General features: G+C 36.8%; 1 long non-coding RNA gene across 1 annotated transcript in view; it reads left to right on the top strand.

The window, feature by feature from the left end:
- Positions 1–13,455, top strand: part of LOC118014106 — a 204,932-nt gene extending 191,477 nt beyond the window's left edge. Inside the window, exons 7-9 of the long non-coding RNA XR_004680199.1 lie at positions 235–350; positions 11,161–11,278; positions 12,483–13,455. This is a non-coding gene — a long non-coding RNA (uncharacterized LOC118014106). The remainder of the gene's footprint in view (positions 1–234; positions 351–11,160; positions 11,279–12,482) is intronic.
- The last annotated feature ends 3,235 nt before the right edge of the window (positions 13,456–16,690 follow it).

Below are 16,690 nucleotides of genomic sequence, written 5' to 3'. Positions count from 1 at the left end.
GATGAATAAGTTCTGAGGATCTAATGTATAGGATGGCAATGATAGTTAATCATACTGTATTATATACTTGAAAGTTACGAAGAGAGTAGATCTTAAATGTTCTCACCACACACACAAAAATGGTAATTAGGGGATGTGACAGAGATGTTAGTGCTGTGGTGGTAATTATTTTGCAATATATAAATGTACTAGATCAGCATGTTATACACAAACTTACACAATGTTTTATGTCAGTTATATCTCAAGGCTGGGGAAGAAATGGCATAGAATCTGCTTCAAGGAAATTTTGTATACAGAACACTGCTGGAACACCAGAAAGAATAGAGAGATGGACCTTCATGAGCTTACAGGTGATACGGCTATTTCAAATGTCTCAAATGTCTATTTGCATAGGTAATAGAACCAACTCTCAGTCTTGCTTTCATTCTGAGGTACTTGGAGTGTCAAGGCTTGAGAAAGAAGATCTACAGGCTTTGTCTTTCTCTAACCATTGGTTACAACTAAAAACTACCAAAAAGAGGACACTCATTATTAATTAAGAATGGGTCTAGGTTGGTTTAGTAGAGTCAGGTTACAGAAAACCTTGAAAGTGAGGCACTAGAATGTGTACCAGCCAGAAACTTGATGGGATGGGCAGTTGAGAGAAGAGGATGGTTAATTACTACTGTCTAAGATGAATAAAAAAGAAAAAAATGGTGGTAAGAAAACCAGTGGGAAAGCTGTTAAAATAATAAGATATGAGGTGCGAGGTGATGAGAGTCAAGATTCTGTTAGATTCAGCAGCATCCAAGAAAAGACAAAATTGGAGAGCCATGTTGAGGGCATCAGCTAAAATTCATAGTTATTTGTTTTTTAGTTACTGTGCTAACACCTTTTCATGCATTATCTTACTTAAACCTCAGAATAGCTCTCCAAGCTAGATATTATTCGTACCCCCATTTTATAGGTGAGGAAAGTCAAGCACAAGAATTTGAGAGGCTTAGGGTCACAATATTAGGAAGTGATGGGCCAGAACATTTGGAGACATCTTAGTGCAGGTTTGCCTGGTGGGCCTGGTGTGATGGCTATTTCCAAAATGGGTATGTTGGAGATGAAGCCAGTTTTAGTGGGGGAGGGAGAAGGGTACAAGTGGGCCTGCCAGATTGGAGAGGGCAGAATGTGGTGGGAGTTGTTGGCTCATGGATGATCTGTCCAGAGGATCTGTCAAAGCTGAGCCAGAAGAGACGGAGCCAAAGCAATAATTTCATGAAATTAAATTGTCCTATTTTCCTGGATTTGAGTTTCTTGAGTAGATTTATTTAATTTTTAGTGCTTCAGTAATTCTAGATTGCAATTGCCAGTGGGATTTGCTTTCCTGTATGGACAATATAGGAATTAAGTGCTTTGGACTCCAAAGACTTCTATCATGACTTCAATCACACCACTTAGGTGTGATTCTTAAACATGCATGTCTGATATTCTGACCTACTAAAACGCAACATTTATGAAATCTAAAAACTATAGATTTTTATAGACTTTAATCCCAGTTTGGGTTAACTATAACTAATAGTTTTTAGATGATAGTCTTGATCAAGCTTCTATTCCTTGCTTTATGCATGCCCTCCCAAACTCAGAAGGTGAGGCAGGGTCTTCTGTAGAATTTTGTGAAGACTGTTGCAGTTCCTAGCTGGGGCTTAAAAGTATCTGGGGCAAAATTAAATGAAATCATTTAATCTATAGATTATAGTGATGACCTATAGATCACTCCAAAGTCACAATGGAAAAACAGTAAACTACCCCATCCTGTCTTTCATGTTCAAGCCCAGACACCAAAAAGCCAGTGGACATTCTCAAGGATCCTTCTTATCATGTTTTAGAGACTCTTCAAGACAATTTATAAAATGACATTTTCTTATAATGTCCTCATTAATGAATTTGCTCTGATATTTACTTCCCTAGCAACTTACACGTCTTCAAAAGATTTGTTCTATGTGATATCATATTCAAAGCTATTTTTTCTTGCTAGAGTAGAAGCTTCTTGAAGGCAGAGAACTTGTCTTGTTCACAGCTATATCTTTAGTTCCTAAATTAACGTCCAACATATTGCAGGAGGTGAGAAACGAAACAAATCTCAGTTACTGTGTTATGTGATACCAGGACCAAGCAAAAAAAAAAAAAAAAATTTTTTTTTTTTTTTTTTGTTGTTGTTCCAGGAAGCTAAGACCACAAACTAATTAAAACAGGTGACATATAAAAATGGGGAGGTTGCTCCTAGGACTGCTTTGAAAAATAACTTCCTCACCATACTCATTTCAAGACCTCAACTTCACTGGGACCACCAATCCAAAGTTATGTCATTAACTCTTCCCAATCCCCACTGTTTCTCTGCTTTTCAAGAACTACCTTAAAATCATTCAGGATGCATCCTATAACCTGTAACCAATATAACCTATAATCCTATAAATATCCTCCCCTAATTTTCTACCTTTGAAGATTTTAAGACTGCAAAAGTGGTGTTCTTGCTTCCTGCAGTAAGTTCAGGAAACTTACCCTTTTTTGCTCAATAGGTATTTTTGATTGTCTTCATAGGGGTTTTGATGGAGGTAACAAATATTTGTTAAATGAATGAATGGGCAAGAGATAACCAATGGTATTTCCATTTAATTGATGTGGACACTAAAGCTTCATTAAAGTAAGTAGACTGTAGATTCAAGCCATTCAGTCTTTCTGCAAAGCACAATTTGCACATGACTCTTTTGAGATTTCTTTCTTCCTTCAAGATTGCCTTAAGGTTGCTTATGTCTGGGTCAGCATGTGTTATTTGGGAGGTGGGGAAAGGGGATAAAGTATGTTTGTATCATGTGCATCGTCTTGTCTACCTCCTTTAGGGAGTGACCTAGACTTGGAGGTTATGCCTATTACTATTTCACCAGTTTGTATGAGAAACATAAGATATAGAGGTCATGTATCCAAATGAGAATATGAAATATGGAATATGAGAATATGGTGAAGAGGAAATACAGTGAAGACTCTAGTGAATGCATTCTCATCAGTGGTGATATTGCCCCCAATGGGTGAAAATTGGTTCTTGGAGGATCAAAAAATCTCAGAAATTACAATGGTTTGTGGCCTTTTAAAGGGCTACAGTACATAACCAGATATAACCAGATATGTATCTGAGGTATCAACATTTCATGGGGAGGGGGCAATTAGGAAAACAAAAATGTTTAAGAAGGCTCCTTACAGGGATGATGACAGAAAAAATGTTGAGAAACACTGCTCAAGTGACAGTTTCTTCTAGATGGCCATGATTAAAAACTCTTCACAATCAGTTTAAAGTTTTCAAATCTAATACTGGGTCTGGTGCAATTATGCATGGTCCCACAAAAGGCATTTGGTTGTTAAAAAAAACTGAACATGTTTTAAAAAGATATTCTTAAGTATAAAGAAAAAATGTATATACGGTAGCTGGGATTTCTTAGTACCTCCATAGGTTTGGTTATATATGTTGTTAAGTCATAAACTGCAGTGTGTGTGTGTGTGTGTGTGTGTGTGTGTGTGTGTGTGTGTGTGTGTGTGAGAGAGAGAGAGAGAGAGATGTCAACTTTTCTAAGACAGAGGGCTCTGAAGACTCACCTGAACTTAATGATCAGTCTGGTAACATGAAATTCACAGAAATTTATTTGGTAAAGAGATTAACCTGGATAAACCAACACTTTGGCAGATTGTAGAGAAAGCTACAAATGAAGTTAAGTCATTAGGGACCATGGCTTCCTTGCCCTGGAAAAAATAACAGGCCCCAATATTTACTGTACTCTAACATATTAGCAAAATGTACCAGTCAAAACTAATCAATCACAGCTGCTGGAAAGCAAATAATTAACATGTCTCATTATATTATTCATCCTCTTGGTGAGCAGAAAGACTTGATAATGGGGTCTCTGTGTGCTACTCGACTGTTTGCATTGAATTTGGATTGTAGTCAGAAAACACTCAAATATTCTTAAAACATTAAATGGCAAAAAATGCTGGTCTGCACTTACTGGAATAGGATCTACTCATTTCTTTCTAAATAATTAATTTCCGGGAAATATGAGGTAGAAAATAGATACCATCTACATAACGTATTTTACTGAAGTAAAATTATCCTGAAAAGTGATCCTTCAAGCACCTTGACTTTGTGTAGGTATGATATGGGAGAGAAGACTTAGTCTATAATGTGATCAAGACCACAATAATCTGAGTTTTTATGAGGTTATTTCCTTTTTCTGCAGAATCTCAGAGGTAGATTATTATTTTAAACAATGCAAACTAATAGACCTATACTTATCTCTCTTTCAATTTGTAAACTGACAATTATTGTGTTTCATACCTCTTGGATTACAGGATTAAATGATTACACTCTAGGCAGCCATATTGTCCCATTTGCATAAAATAAAAAAATACAGCAATATGAAAAACACGTATTTGTGAACATTTATTGAAGGCCTGTAATAGGCTGGTCAGTTTATTAGATACTTTACATGTGTTATTGAGAATAATATAACCTTCATAGCAACTCTGTGAAGTAATTTTTATCCACTGATATTACTTTTTTTAAAAAAAGACTATTTTGTGGGGGGTACTTGTAGGTTCACAGCAAAACTAGAGGAAGATTAGATAGGTGTGGTGGTGGGTGCTGGTGGGCCTTGTAGTCCATGCCAAGGATTTTGGATTTTTTCCTCAAGTGCAATTGAGATCACTGGAGAAGTTTGAAGAGTGATATAACTCAGCACATTTTCAAAAGAACACTCTGGCTTGTGTGTGTGTGTGTGTGTGTGTGTGTGTGTGTTGGGGAAAGTGGTAAGAATGGTGAGGTAGAGGCTGGAAGGCCAATTAGGAGCCTATTGCAATAGTCCCAGCACAATATGGCAGTGGCTTGGAGTAGGTCAAAGTAGTGAAGATGATGAGTAGTGATAGACTTCAGGATACATTTCAAAGGAAAGATGATGGGATTGACTGATGCATTGCATGGGGGATGTGACAGAAAGAGCAGAAAGAGACAGAAAGTTCAGGAGGATTCCAGGGTTTGGCCTAAATTCTTGTGATTCATGCATTGCATTGACAATGGTTGCTGTGAACATTCAGAAGTGAGAGAGAGGTGATGTTCTAACTTGGGGTGATCATGGAGGACTTTGGGAAAACATGGTAGGATTTAAACTGGATATTGAGGAGCAGGATTTGTTTAAAGCCAAGAGGAAGGGGGAAGAAATTTCAGGCTGCTGAAATTTAACAGGGAAAAGTGCAGAACTTGAGGGGCGCCTGGGTGGCTCAGTCGGTTGAGCGACTGCCTTCGGCTCAGGTCATGATCCCGGAGTCCCGGGATCGAGCCCCGCATCAGGCTTCCAGCTCGGTGGGGAGCCTGCTTCTCCCTCTGACCCTCCCCCCTCTCATGCTGTTTCTCTCTCGCTCGCTCTCTAATAAATAAATAAATAAAATCTTTAAAAAAAAAAAGTGCAGAACTTGGAAGAGGCAATGATGTTTCCTGAAATGAGGAAAACTGAGGAGGGATAGACTTTGGAGGAAGATCAAGAATTTGTTTTGGATATATTAGTTTTGAAAGTTCTTATTAGAACCCAAACTATTTACAGTTCCCCAAACATTTCATGCTCTTTTTATTTGTAAGAGTTGTTTGTCAGAAGTAATAAACCAAGAACAGATAGTACTGTGCTCAAAGTACTTTATAATCTCTTTGTCTTTATTTTCTTTACTTATGATTCACATGTAAATGATTTCACCAATTCCAGATCCTATTAAGAGGTTGTTAAAAAAACACTTTTCTCTCTCACAGTGATTTAGTTGACAATGATTCTTTTACTCCATGTTGTATTTTTAGACTGCCTTGTTGTTTTTCAGAATTATCACTAGCTCTGATATTTAGAAGTCCTTGTCTACTATTTATAAAATATTTAGAAATCCTTGTCTACTATTTATCATTATTTATTGTAAAGTTCTGGTTCATAATGTTTTCTATTCATGTGATTTAGTTTTTTCCCCTAGGTATTTATATTACTTCATTAAAGCCATGAAGCAACTTTAACATCATCTACTTCTTACTTAAGGTGCCTATTTCAGAGTGCTTTCTTGTTGTTCTTGGGGGATACAGACACTTGGATGGAGATTTGTTACTGATAAAGAATAGTTTTCCTAAAACAATGACATTAAGAAATGGATAATAAGATTTTGTCTACTTGGTACTAGATGTGGGTTCCTACAAGCAGAAATTTAGCATAAAGGATAAAACTGAGTTCTGATTTTTCCACTTGTGGCTATATGGCTAGAATAAATTAGTTAACAACTCTACAGTCTGTTTTACCTGCTATATGATAAAGATAACAATGGAACCAGACTCATAAGCTTGTTGTGAGAATTACAGGAGATAATACGCTTGCAGGGATTGGCACAGCACCTGGCACATAGCAAATGCTTAATAAATTATATTATTACTATTATGATTATCATCATCACTAAAGGATAAGATACCATATCAAATGTGTTCTTAGCATTTAGTCCTTGCAAACCATTGATGTGGTTTTTGGTGGATATAAAGGTGGAGAACATAGTTCTCTCCAAAATTTTATAATCTAGTTGCAGAAATAGAGTACTATTCTTGAAAAGAACATAATAATAAAATATTACAAAGTAGTTCAAGTAGTTCAAGAGAAAAATTATGACAAAATAGCACAAGATTTATGACCCATGAATTTCACTGGTAATTGTTGCCGTGGGCATTTGGAGAGAAAGATGGGTTTCAAACAGGGTGTTGAGGAGGAACAGGAATTATTTAAAGCAAAGAGAAAGGGGGCAGAAATCTCAGGCAGGTGAAGTTTAACAGGGAAAAGGGTAAAACTGGGAAAAGGCAAGCGTGTGTATAGAAACAGTGTAAGAGTGCTATGATTTCTATTAAGTAAAGCAGATTTTTTTGATGAGTCGTTTTCCTAAAGTTCTATTAGCAAATAAAGTATAAAAACTAGAAAGGTAAATGAATGGATATAACTCACAGGAAATAAACTCGAATAAAAAATTTCCATACTAAAGATAAAAAGTTTAGAAAACTTCAGGAAAGCAGGATTCCAAGCACTCCTTATTCAAAATTTTAAAATTTATTTTTCTAAAGGCATAACTATTATGCCTGGATTTTCAGGACAACCATTTGGAAGTAGAGAAAAGTCCATACTTGCAAATAAAAAACTTTTAAGATCTTTGTTATTGCTACAAGTTTCAGGTCTTTATTTTAGAATTCAGAAGTCAAGCCTGACCATTTGCTTTCTGTGCTCTAAGTACTCCCTGAGCTACTGTTTGTTGCTCACAAAATAGGGCAGGGCCATAGAAATGCAAGTAAAACATCTTGGTTAATATCTCACATTTTTTTTTCTTTTTTTTACTGCTGCAAATGCTTACTAGGATTGAGGGTCAGATGGATTGAAATATAAAAATATGACAGATAAAATACTTGGTGATATTTAATGCAAGCAATAAATTTCTATATTTTGAACATATAAAATTAGATGTACATATTTTAATGATTAGAAGTTCTGCATGAGCGAACACGTGTTAGAAGATTGTGACTTTAAAAGGATGACAAATGATTAACCTTTGGTCTTGTAATTTACAATTTATGAGGCAAGTAAATGAGAAAAGTGCATTTCATGTGCGGGAAATGACACCATGGAGAGAAGGCATGTGGGTTCGAGGGGCTTGTAAGCAGTTTCTAATAGCCAGAGCACACTTGTGTGTGTGTGTGTGTGTGTGTGTGAGAAAGAGAGTATATGTGTGGGGGGGTGGATGTGAGAGAGAGAGTGGGTGGGTGTGTGAGAGAGAGACAGAGCCAGCACAAGAAAGCATGAGAAATGAAATTGGAATGGTAAGCTAGTGTAAAATTTTTGAAGAGACATGTATCATGGTAGAGACAATGAGGGATTACTGAAGAACTGGATCAGATTTGCTGGATAGTGTTATGGATGGGATTCACCTCGGACAGAAGGGTGTTTCTATCTTTCAGAAGAAAACTCCTAATCCATGCAAGAATGGTGGGAATAAGAACTCAGGCAGCCACTAAATGAAGACAGCTGCATGAGATATTTAGAGTAGAGCAGACAAAACTTGGTTGCTAACTGGTCTTGAGGGCTGAAGGAAAGGAAGGAGTCTGGGTTCTGAGTCAGGTGACTGGGTAGCAACATTTATTTAGCAAACATTTACATATTAAGTGTGTTTTAAACTATTTGCCAGGCTGACAGATTCTTGGCACATAAAACGAGTTTTAATGGAAGGGTAGGCAAGTGAACATGCAATTATATTACAGGTGATAAGTGGTGCCATCCATTCTGAGAAAGAAGACAGGAAGGAAAGGAAGCAGAGATGAATTACAAGGAGGAATGATGAATTCAGTTCTAGATGCAAAAAACTGAGAGAGCTCTGGAACCCCGTGGGGACACTGGGGGTTATGCTGCGAGGCAGGGAGAGCTGGGGAAACAAGAAATCAACAAGAATCAGAAAGACCTGGGCTTGAAGTGTTGCCTGGCTCCATCACTTGTTTGGTTTGTGATTTCAGGGAAGTAATTTCTTCATCTGAAAAATGGGATTCAGATCCCCCACCTTTCTGAGTCATTGAGGATGAGTGGTGATAAAAGGGTGCACCGTAAGCGGTCCTCAAATGTAGTGGCATTGCATAGAGAAGGCCTGGATTTCAGGGAAGAGATCTAGGCTGGGGGAACATACGTGATCGATGATGCTTTGGTGGGAGAGAGGAAACTGTTCTGGACATGGCTAGCTTAGCAAGAGGCGCCTCGGTGATTTCTCAGCATCTTTCTGTTATCAGAATGATTATTCAGTTCAGAATACTCAGATTATTCACTTCAGTTTGTCTGAAAGATTTCCCTGCCTTTGGGAAGACAGGGAATTACTGAAGACAGTAATCTCTTTTAAAATTAGGTCTTTATGATTTTTTTTTTTCTTAAAGTGCACATAGGAGTGCACATTGCAATAGCTGTTGCTTATTTCATGGGAAGAATTTTCTAACTTGTGTATCTGTTGTATGATACCTGCAGTCATCATTATGGTGTCATTTGAATGATGACAATAGCTCATTTGAGATCTGTCAAGAAGATCAATCATTACTTAGTCACATGACAGTCCCCTCAATGTCAGAGACTGATTTGCAAGCGTGTGACTGAAAAAAGTTGCAGTTTTGGCCTTTAATAAGCAAATCTTCATTTGATTTATGGGAAGAGCATGGATGTGAGTTAGAAAGTTCTTAATTTTGCTGCCGGCTTTGTTTCTTGGTTTCTTGGTTCCTTGAGTGAATGGAGACAAGTTTTTAATCTCTCTGAACCTTAGTTTTCTCAAGGTTAAAATGTAGTTAATAATAACTTCTTTGCACATTTATCGTGAGACTTGAATGAGATAAGAAATGCAAAATGACTATCACAGTGCCTGGCACCTAGTAGCTTCCAAGTTTTATTCCTGAAAACAGAACCTCAGAACCCTTTTGGTTTTTTCTTCTCAAAGAAACTTCTCACCAAAGCTTTAAGCTAATAATAACATTCATTTGTGGCAACCTTAGAAACAAACTGCAAAACCGACACATAAAAATTGGGCTAGCACATACACTCCAATTTTAGATTTACTTGCTTTGGATGTAACTTGTGTATGAATCACCTGGTGTCCGGGGTGCTATCAGATGGTGTTATGGCATACGAACAGACTATATTTACCTTACCTGTCTTCTATCATTCTTCTCACCAGTAAACGCCTGTGAGAAAGAACTCAGTTGCAAGCGCTCTCAGAGAAGCCCATCAAAGTGTCTGATACAGCTAAATGCGTTATTAATTAGAAGCAGCAAGATGAGCTGTCGTCCTGTCAAGAAGTCAAATTATCCAGTAGATTTTCCCACCTCTTTCTGTATGCCATTCCTTTTAAAGTATAAGTTGCAAACTAAGGATGTTTATAGATCTGGCATATTCCTTTCTTGCATTGAAAAGTTTCCTTTCCTTATTAAGAATGGAAGCCGTCTAACGAAGGGTGTTTATCATTATTACAAGCGCTGCTTATTTACTATCCTAGCGCCCTCGGCAGGCATGGTGCTGATTTCATTTCTCTTTCCCCTTTTCTTGTGTTTGACACCTGAGACTGCTGCTTCCTCGGTTTACACTCTTACTCCCTCTTTTTCCCTTTACATATTTCATTTTGTTTTTCTCTTGCATGTGAGCTCTTTCTTCCTTTTTGATTCTCAGAAGCCATTACTTTCTAAAAGCACAATCCCTGTCTTCATTAACTCTGCCAGGGACTGTGGTCCGCACATCCGAATCCATCAGCTCACTTACTCATGCAGCGGTCCAGCAGAGAAGTTTCCATTACCCCCCTGCTACTGGATTTTTCTTTGCCCACCTGAATCTCACCACTCAAGCACGGGCCCAGGGAGCAGCAAACACCCTGCTCTTGGGGCCCTGCCACTCTTCCCCTCTATGTCTTGGGGATAAAAATGCATCCTGGTAGGATTGTTTGAAGGCTCAAGTAAAATAATGAAAATGAATTATTCTTTCTAAGTCCCATAAATTCCTAAAATTTGAAAGTGCCACTGATTGGGATGCCTGGGTGGCCCAGTCAGTTAAGCGTCTGCTTTCAGCTCAGGTCATGACCCCAGGGTCCTGGGATCGAGTCTTGCATTGGGCTCCCTACTCAGCCTGCTTCTCCCTCTGCCTGCCACTCCCCCTGCTTGTGCTTGTGTGCTCTCTCTGACAAATAAATATGTAAAATCTTAAAAAAAAAAAAAGAGAGAGAAAGTGCCACTAATCAAATCCTTTTTATAAACATACTAATTTATACTTGGATAAATGATCTAAGCCCTTAGTGGCTGGTTCCACATTTTAAGCAAAACTGTAGGGCAAGGCGACTATGGCAGGTATTAGATGTTGGGGGGTGTCTTTAGAAAGTAGCTGCTCTGTGTATGGCTGGCAGATAAAAACCACCTCAGATGGGAAAGAAGTTGCTTATTAAAATTAAATAAAAATGCTCTTATGATTTCCTATTTTATTTACTCCAAATTATTTGCCCATACATTCTAGATTCTTTCAGCACTTTATTTCTTTGGCTTTGGTGTTTCTCATGACATTTTTCACTATTTGCCCATACCTGTTCCTTCAGGATCTCAAACTGAAGATGCAGGCAGTTAGCACTGACTGACTATGGCCATGGCCCTGGTCCTGGATCTCCTGCTCATTTTTCATCCAGGACAATAGGGACAGCTGTGGGTTGCTGCATGGTGAGTGCCATGACCTCCAACTTGCTCTTGGCAGGCTCGTAGCTTGGATCCTCTGCAATCGCCTTCCCCTCTCATTCATAAGTAATTGGGTTTAAGCAAATATTTGCCAGCTAAACAGAAGATGTTTCATCCTATTACTGGAATCTGGGCATCATTACATCAGTTCCCTGATAATTCTTCTTTCTCGCAGAGACCCAAGCATCGATGGCATTTTAAACCAATTTTCATGAGTTCATTAGCAGTAACTAGAGATAGTTTTAATAGTGATCTTTCATATTAAAATGGTCTGTATAGTAATGGCATTTTAAATCTGAATGCATATTTTTTATGTTAGATCATTGCACATTTACTTTGTATTCAGCTTGGTTGTGGGAGACTGTACTTATAATGATTAATAGTATTGAGTTATAGGGGCGCCTGGGTGGCTCAGTCGGTTAAGCGGCTGCCTTCGGCTCGGGTCATGATCCCAGGGTCCTGGGATCGAGCCCCATGTCCGGCTCCCTGCTTGGTGGAGAGCCTGCTTCTCTCTCTCTCTCTGCCTGCCTCTCTGCTTACTTGTGCTTTCTCTCTCTGTGTCAAATAAATAAATAAAATCTTTAAAAAAAAATAGTATTGAGTTATATAATATGATTATATTGATTATAATGATTAAGGTATTAGAGTTAGAAAAATCTTGGTTCTAGTGAGAGATACTGAAAGAGTTATTTAACTTCTCAAAACCTCAGATTCCTCACCCTTGATTAGGGTTGTCAAAAGGGAGGAGCATATGAATTAGGTAGGGAGAATCCCTCGACTACTTTCTCCAGAGCATCCCCACCTCCCACCTTGCTACTCTCTATCCTATTATGTTGTCTTTTTTTTAATAGCCAATATGATTTTCTACAATTGCTATTTTATGACATAAAGACAATGTAAGCTTCTTGAGGGCAGACATGTTTTCTGCTTGGTTTGTTGGTGACTCCCTATCTCTGACAACCATATTGGTATATGGTAGATGCTCAATAACTATTTATTGAATGAGTGAATAACATATCCAAATACTTAGCATAGTGTCCACTACATAGTAAAACTCAATAAATAATCATTATCAGTACTATAAATGATGTGATGAGCTTCCAGTGAGAATTTAAGAGTTATTAATATGTTATCTTGTTCCTTAAGGTTTGATTGGGTCTTACGGGTTTTTGCTCTCTGTCCTGAACAGTTTCACCATAAGATCTCTTCTGGTCATTGAGTCAGCCATGCTAACAATTCCCAGATGTGTATTTCTCCTCTGGAATCCCACTTATGGCATGTAGGTACCTCATATACTCAACCTGTTTCCCAAACCTGCTTATCTTTCTGAACTGCTTTTTTCTGATGCTCAGATTAGAAACTTTGGATCAACCCTGATAATTCCCTGTATCTGATCTGCTCACAATTTCTCCCTCTGTTTTTCCTCATTTGCCTAGCTTAGACTATCATTGTCTCTCATTTGAACTTTTACAGTAGTGAATAAGATGGTTAAATTTTATTAAGCACAGTATCAGGACTTTATATGCACGTGAATATATAAAAGGTAGATGTTATTCATGTTATTGCTATTATCATTTTATAGATGAAGAAAAAACAAAGTTCAGAGAGATTAAACAGTTCCTTAAATTCTCACAGCTGCTAAGTGTTAGAGCCAGGATTTGGACCTAAATTGGTCTGATTCTAGAGCCTCCAACTATCTTTTAAATCTTCTTGTTTGCCATGAAATTTCCCTTTTTCTACCCTTGTTCCAATCCACTCTGTTTTCCCCTTTCCTCTGAGTGATCTCTTAATTATTCTTCAAGAATCATCTTAAACCTCATCTCTTATTTTCTTTCTAAATTCTGCTGGGTAAAAGTAGATGCTTCTGCTGGGACTCCACAGCACTCTGCACGTGTCAACCTTGGCTGTTAGTATTTTGCATTATTATTTTGTATTTTAATTATCAGCTCACACATCTTGAGAACAGAAGCCTCACCTAATTCATGTCTGCATGTACAATATCTGTACTCATTGGAAGCTAGGTAAAGTTTTGTTCAAAGAATGCTTCTATAAATACTATTTGCCTGAAGAATTTAATACTTGCTCTTTTATTTCTATAGGAATGCTACTAATTTTTTTCCATAAAAATGTATAATTAGCATTTAGAATACCTGCTTTTTAAATGAAGCACTCCTCTCCTTTGGTTTTCTATTAACAACATAGGAAGATTTTAATAAGCAATCCCTTTCCATTTGTGTCCCCAATTTCTATGTCTTGTTTGGTATTTGGTGACTTGTAGTTACCCAAATATCTTTGTTCTCTCAGCCTATTTTCCTGGGCTACCCTATAGGCCTACATTCTATTTTCCCAGTTTTACTTTCTGCTAGGCAACAGGTAATGTGTCAACACTAGTGTTTCGTTTTTCACTTACAGCTTGAATTTCAATCCCATTTTTCATCTTCTATGACCAGTGATAGGAATTTCAGGTCCTAGATACAGGGAAGATATTTTTGGGCAGTGGTAACTCAGGATTTTCTTCAAATCACACCCTATTATGTCTTTGGAGAAAACTTTACTTATCTTTTTTCTGTAATCGTTCTTTCCAAAATTGGTAAAAAGTCTTTTGCAGTTAATGGAACTATGGTGTGACTGATGAATTATAAATAGGAAAGTGTTCATCTCTGCCAAGATATTTGAATCTGAAATGTACAAATCTCTGTCATTATCTTCTTTGGAGAAGATAAGATTTTATTTTTAGGCAGATACAATGAAGGCTTATCTCATATATCTCCAGAGTTTGAAAATGTATATCTAAAAAAAGAGAAAAAATCATAAATATATCCAGGTTCTGATATAGAAATCTAACAATATGTTTTTAACTTATTAATCTCAAAGCACTTCTGAAAAAACAAATACCATGTAAAAATGTGTTAATGTAGGCATACCCTTATAGCCATTTGATGAGTATCATCAATTTTTGAATTATTTTAATAAATATCCTAAGGAGAATGAACAAGATTTAGTATATTATCAGGTTAAAATGATCTGAAAGCTATTTTAAGTGCTACTAACATAAAACACATACTCCCATGTAGAATTCTTGAAAAGATAGCAGTTTAAGTTCTCTGTTCCAAAGTAAAAAATTTCAGAAGTCCCTCAACTAATGTTAAATGCAAAATAGTTTGTTATCCACTTCCTAATGAAAACATTGATTTTGGGAGGAATTCCAAAATGAGCCCAGGCTTGTTACAGAGAAAAAGAATAATGAATACATTATTAATGGTATGTAATAAAACACACACTGTGTGTGGCTCAGTCAAATCAACTAGTCCCACCCCTTTATTTGATAGATGAGGAGAATAAGACCTACTGATACTAAAGGTACAATGACATCAGGTGAGTGAACAGACACTAATCCGGTTGCTTTGTACCTCAGTCCAAAGTTTTTTGTTTCATGTTACCATGTGGCACCTTGTTTACCCAATATGAGGTGAAGGTGCTGGGATAGCTAAGCAGAGGGACTTTATTCAGGACGTGAAATCAGCATATAAGCAAAACTGAAAGTTCTAGACTTATCTTATATTGGGACACAGATATTCACCCAATGAAGGGGAGAGAGAAGTAGTAAAGAATGCTGATTATTCCAATTCCATTTATTAGTTATATCAGTGGCTGATTTAGTACATTTTGAATGATAAGGGCTCAAGGTCTTCTGAAACTGCTCAAACCATGTATATTATTACCATGTATGTAAAACACTTCCTAATTATATGTCTATAAATACACTCATTCCCAGTCAGAGTGAGATGAAACTATTTGAAACATGAGGAAACTTTTTTTTTTTTGGTTTATTATGGCTAGGGATCATCATCAACTTCAGATATCTAAGATGTCAATCTGTATCCTTGTATTGGTATTTTCAAGAGAAAATAAAATTTAGTGAACTACATAAAATGGACCACTGTGGTAACACTTTCTACTTTAGCTAGAATCTGCATTAATTAGTGATACACTTTTTCACAAAAATATCTCTTGAGTACTTTCTCAGAAATAAACCCTCAAATATTTATTCTGTGTTATAATAGCCCTTTGCTGATTGAGAAGAATTACAGTTGATACTCATTTTCATGTCATACAGCATAGATTTATAGGCGTTTTATTTATTTATTTTTTATTATTTAAAAAAATTTTTTTTAAAGATTTTTATTTATTTGAGAGAGAGAGAATGAGAGAGAGCACATGAGAGGGGGAAGGGTCGGAGGGAGAAGCAGACTCCCTGCAGAGCAGGGAGCCCGATGCGGGACTCGATCCAGGGACTCCAGGATCATGACCTGAGCTGAAGGCAGTCGCTTAACCAACTGAGCCACCCAGGCACCCAGATTTATAGGCGTTTTAAAATAGTAATGCTATTTCAGTCAAATCTGAGACCAGAGAAACACTTTTCATAGTAAAACTAAAAATCTTGAACAATATTTTCCTATAGTTAATTCTTTGGGAAAATGATATTAATATTTTTATGTATTTTATTCTTCATAAAAAATATAGAATATTTATCCATCTGTATGGAACGTTTATATGCTATACTATGTGCTAAACAAAACAAGTGAAATAGATATGAGTTGCTTCTTCTGGAATCTAACAAACTCTAAGATAAACTGTTACGACAAGACAGATAAAGACCATCTTTTGCTGGAAAAATAACTTCATTATGTTTTTGAAAAAAGCATAGATTTATAAGAATTTAGTTTGTATTTGGATTTATTGATTATCAGGACCATGATAAATTCACATTGTGAGGAAACAGTACTTAAAATATAGGAACCAAATTTTCTAACCTCATGTCAATATAAGAATAAATGAAGAATTTTATACATTCTTTTTTTTTTAAGATTTTATTTATTTATTTGACAGAGAGAGACACAGCAAGAGAGGGAACACAAGCAGGGTGAGTGGGAGAGGGAGAAGCAGGCCTCCCGCGGAGCAGGGAGCCCGATGTGGGGCTCGATCCCAGGACCCTGGGATCATGACCTGAGCCGAAGGCAAACGCTTAACGACTGAGCCACCCAGGTGCCCCAAGAATTTTATACATTCTTAATAGCTTAGAATCATCAGAAATTTTCACATATAGAAGATATTTGTGCTATAGAAGTTTAATTATGAATATAATAGGAAAATTTTGCAGATAAAATATCTCTCAAGAACATATCTTTTTATATTGCTCATTATATTGGACCATTGATTGTACTTCACATACTAAGTTTGTCTACTAATTGAAGTTATTATGAGCACTCCATCTATATAATACACTCATACTAGAGACAACTCATATAGGTACAATTTTTAAAGAACTGATCTGCGCATTATGACAGCAAAATTTCATTAATAAGAAAACATCCATTAGTTGACTACTGCAGTAAA

This window comes from Mirounga leonina, unplaced genomic scaffold (genome assembly GCF_011800145.1).
Source record: "Mirounga leonina isolate KUSES-001 unplaced genomic scaffold, KU_Mleo_1.0 Mir_154, whole genome shotgun sequence".
NCBI classification, from domain to species: Eukaryota; Metazoa; Chordata; class Mammalia; order Carnivora; family Phocidae; genus Mirounga; species Mirounga leonina.
This window is presented reverse-complemented; position numbering and strand designations above follow the sequence as displayed.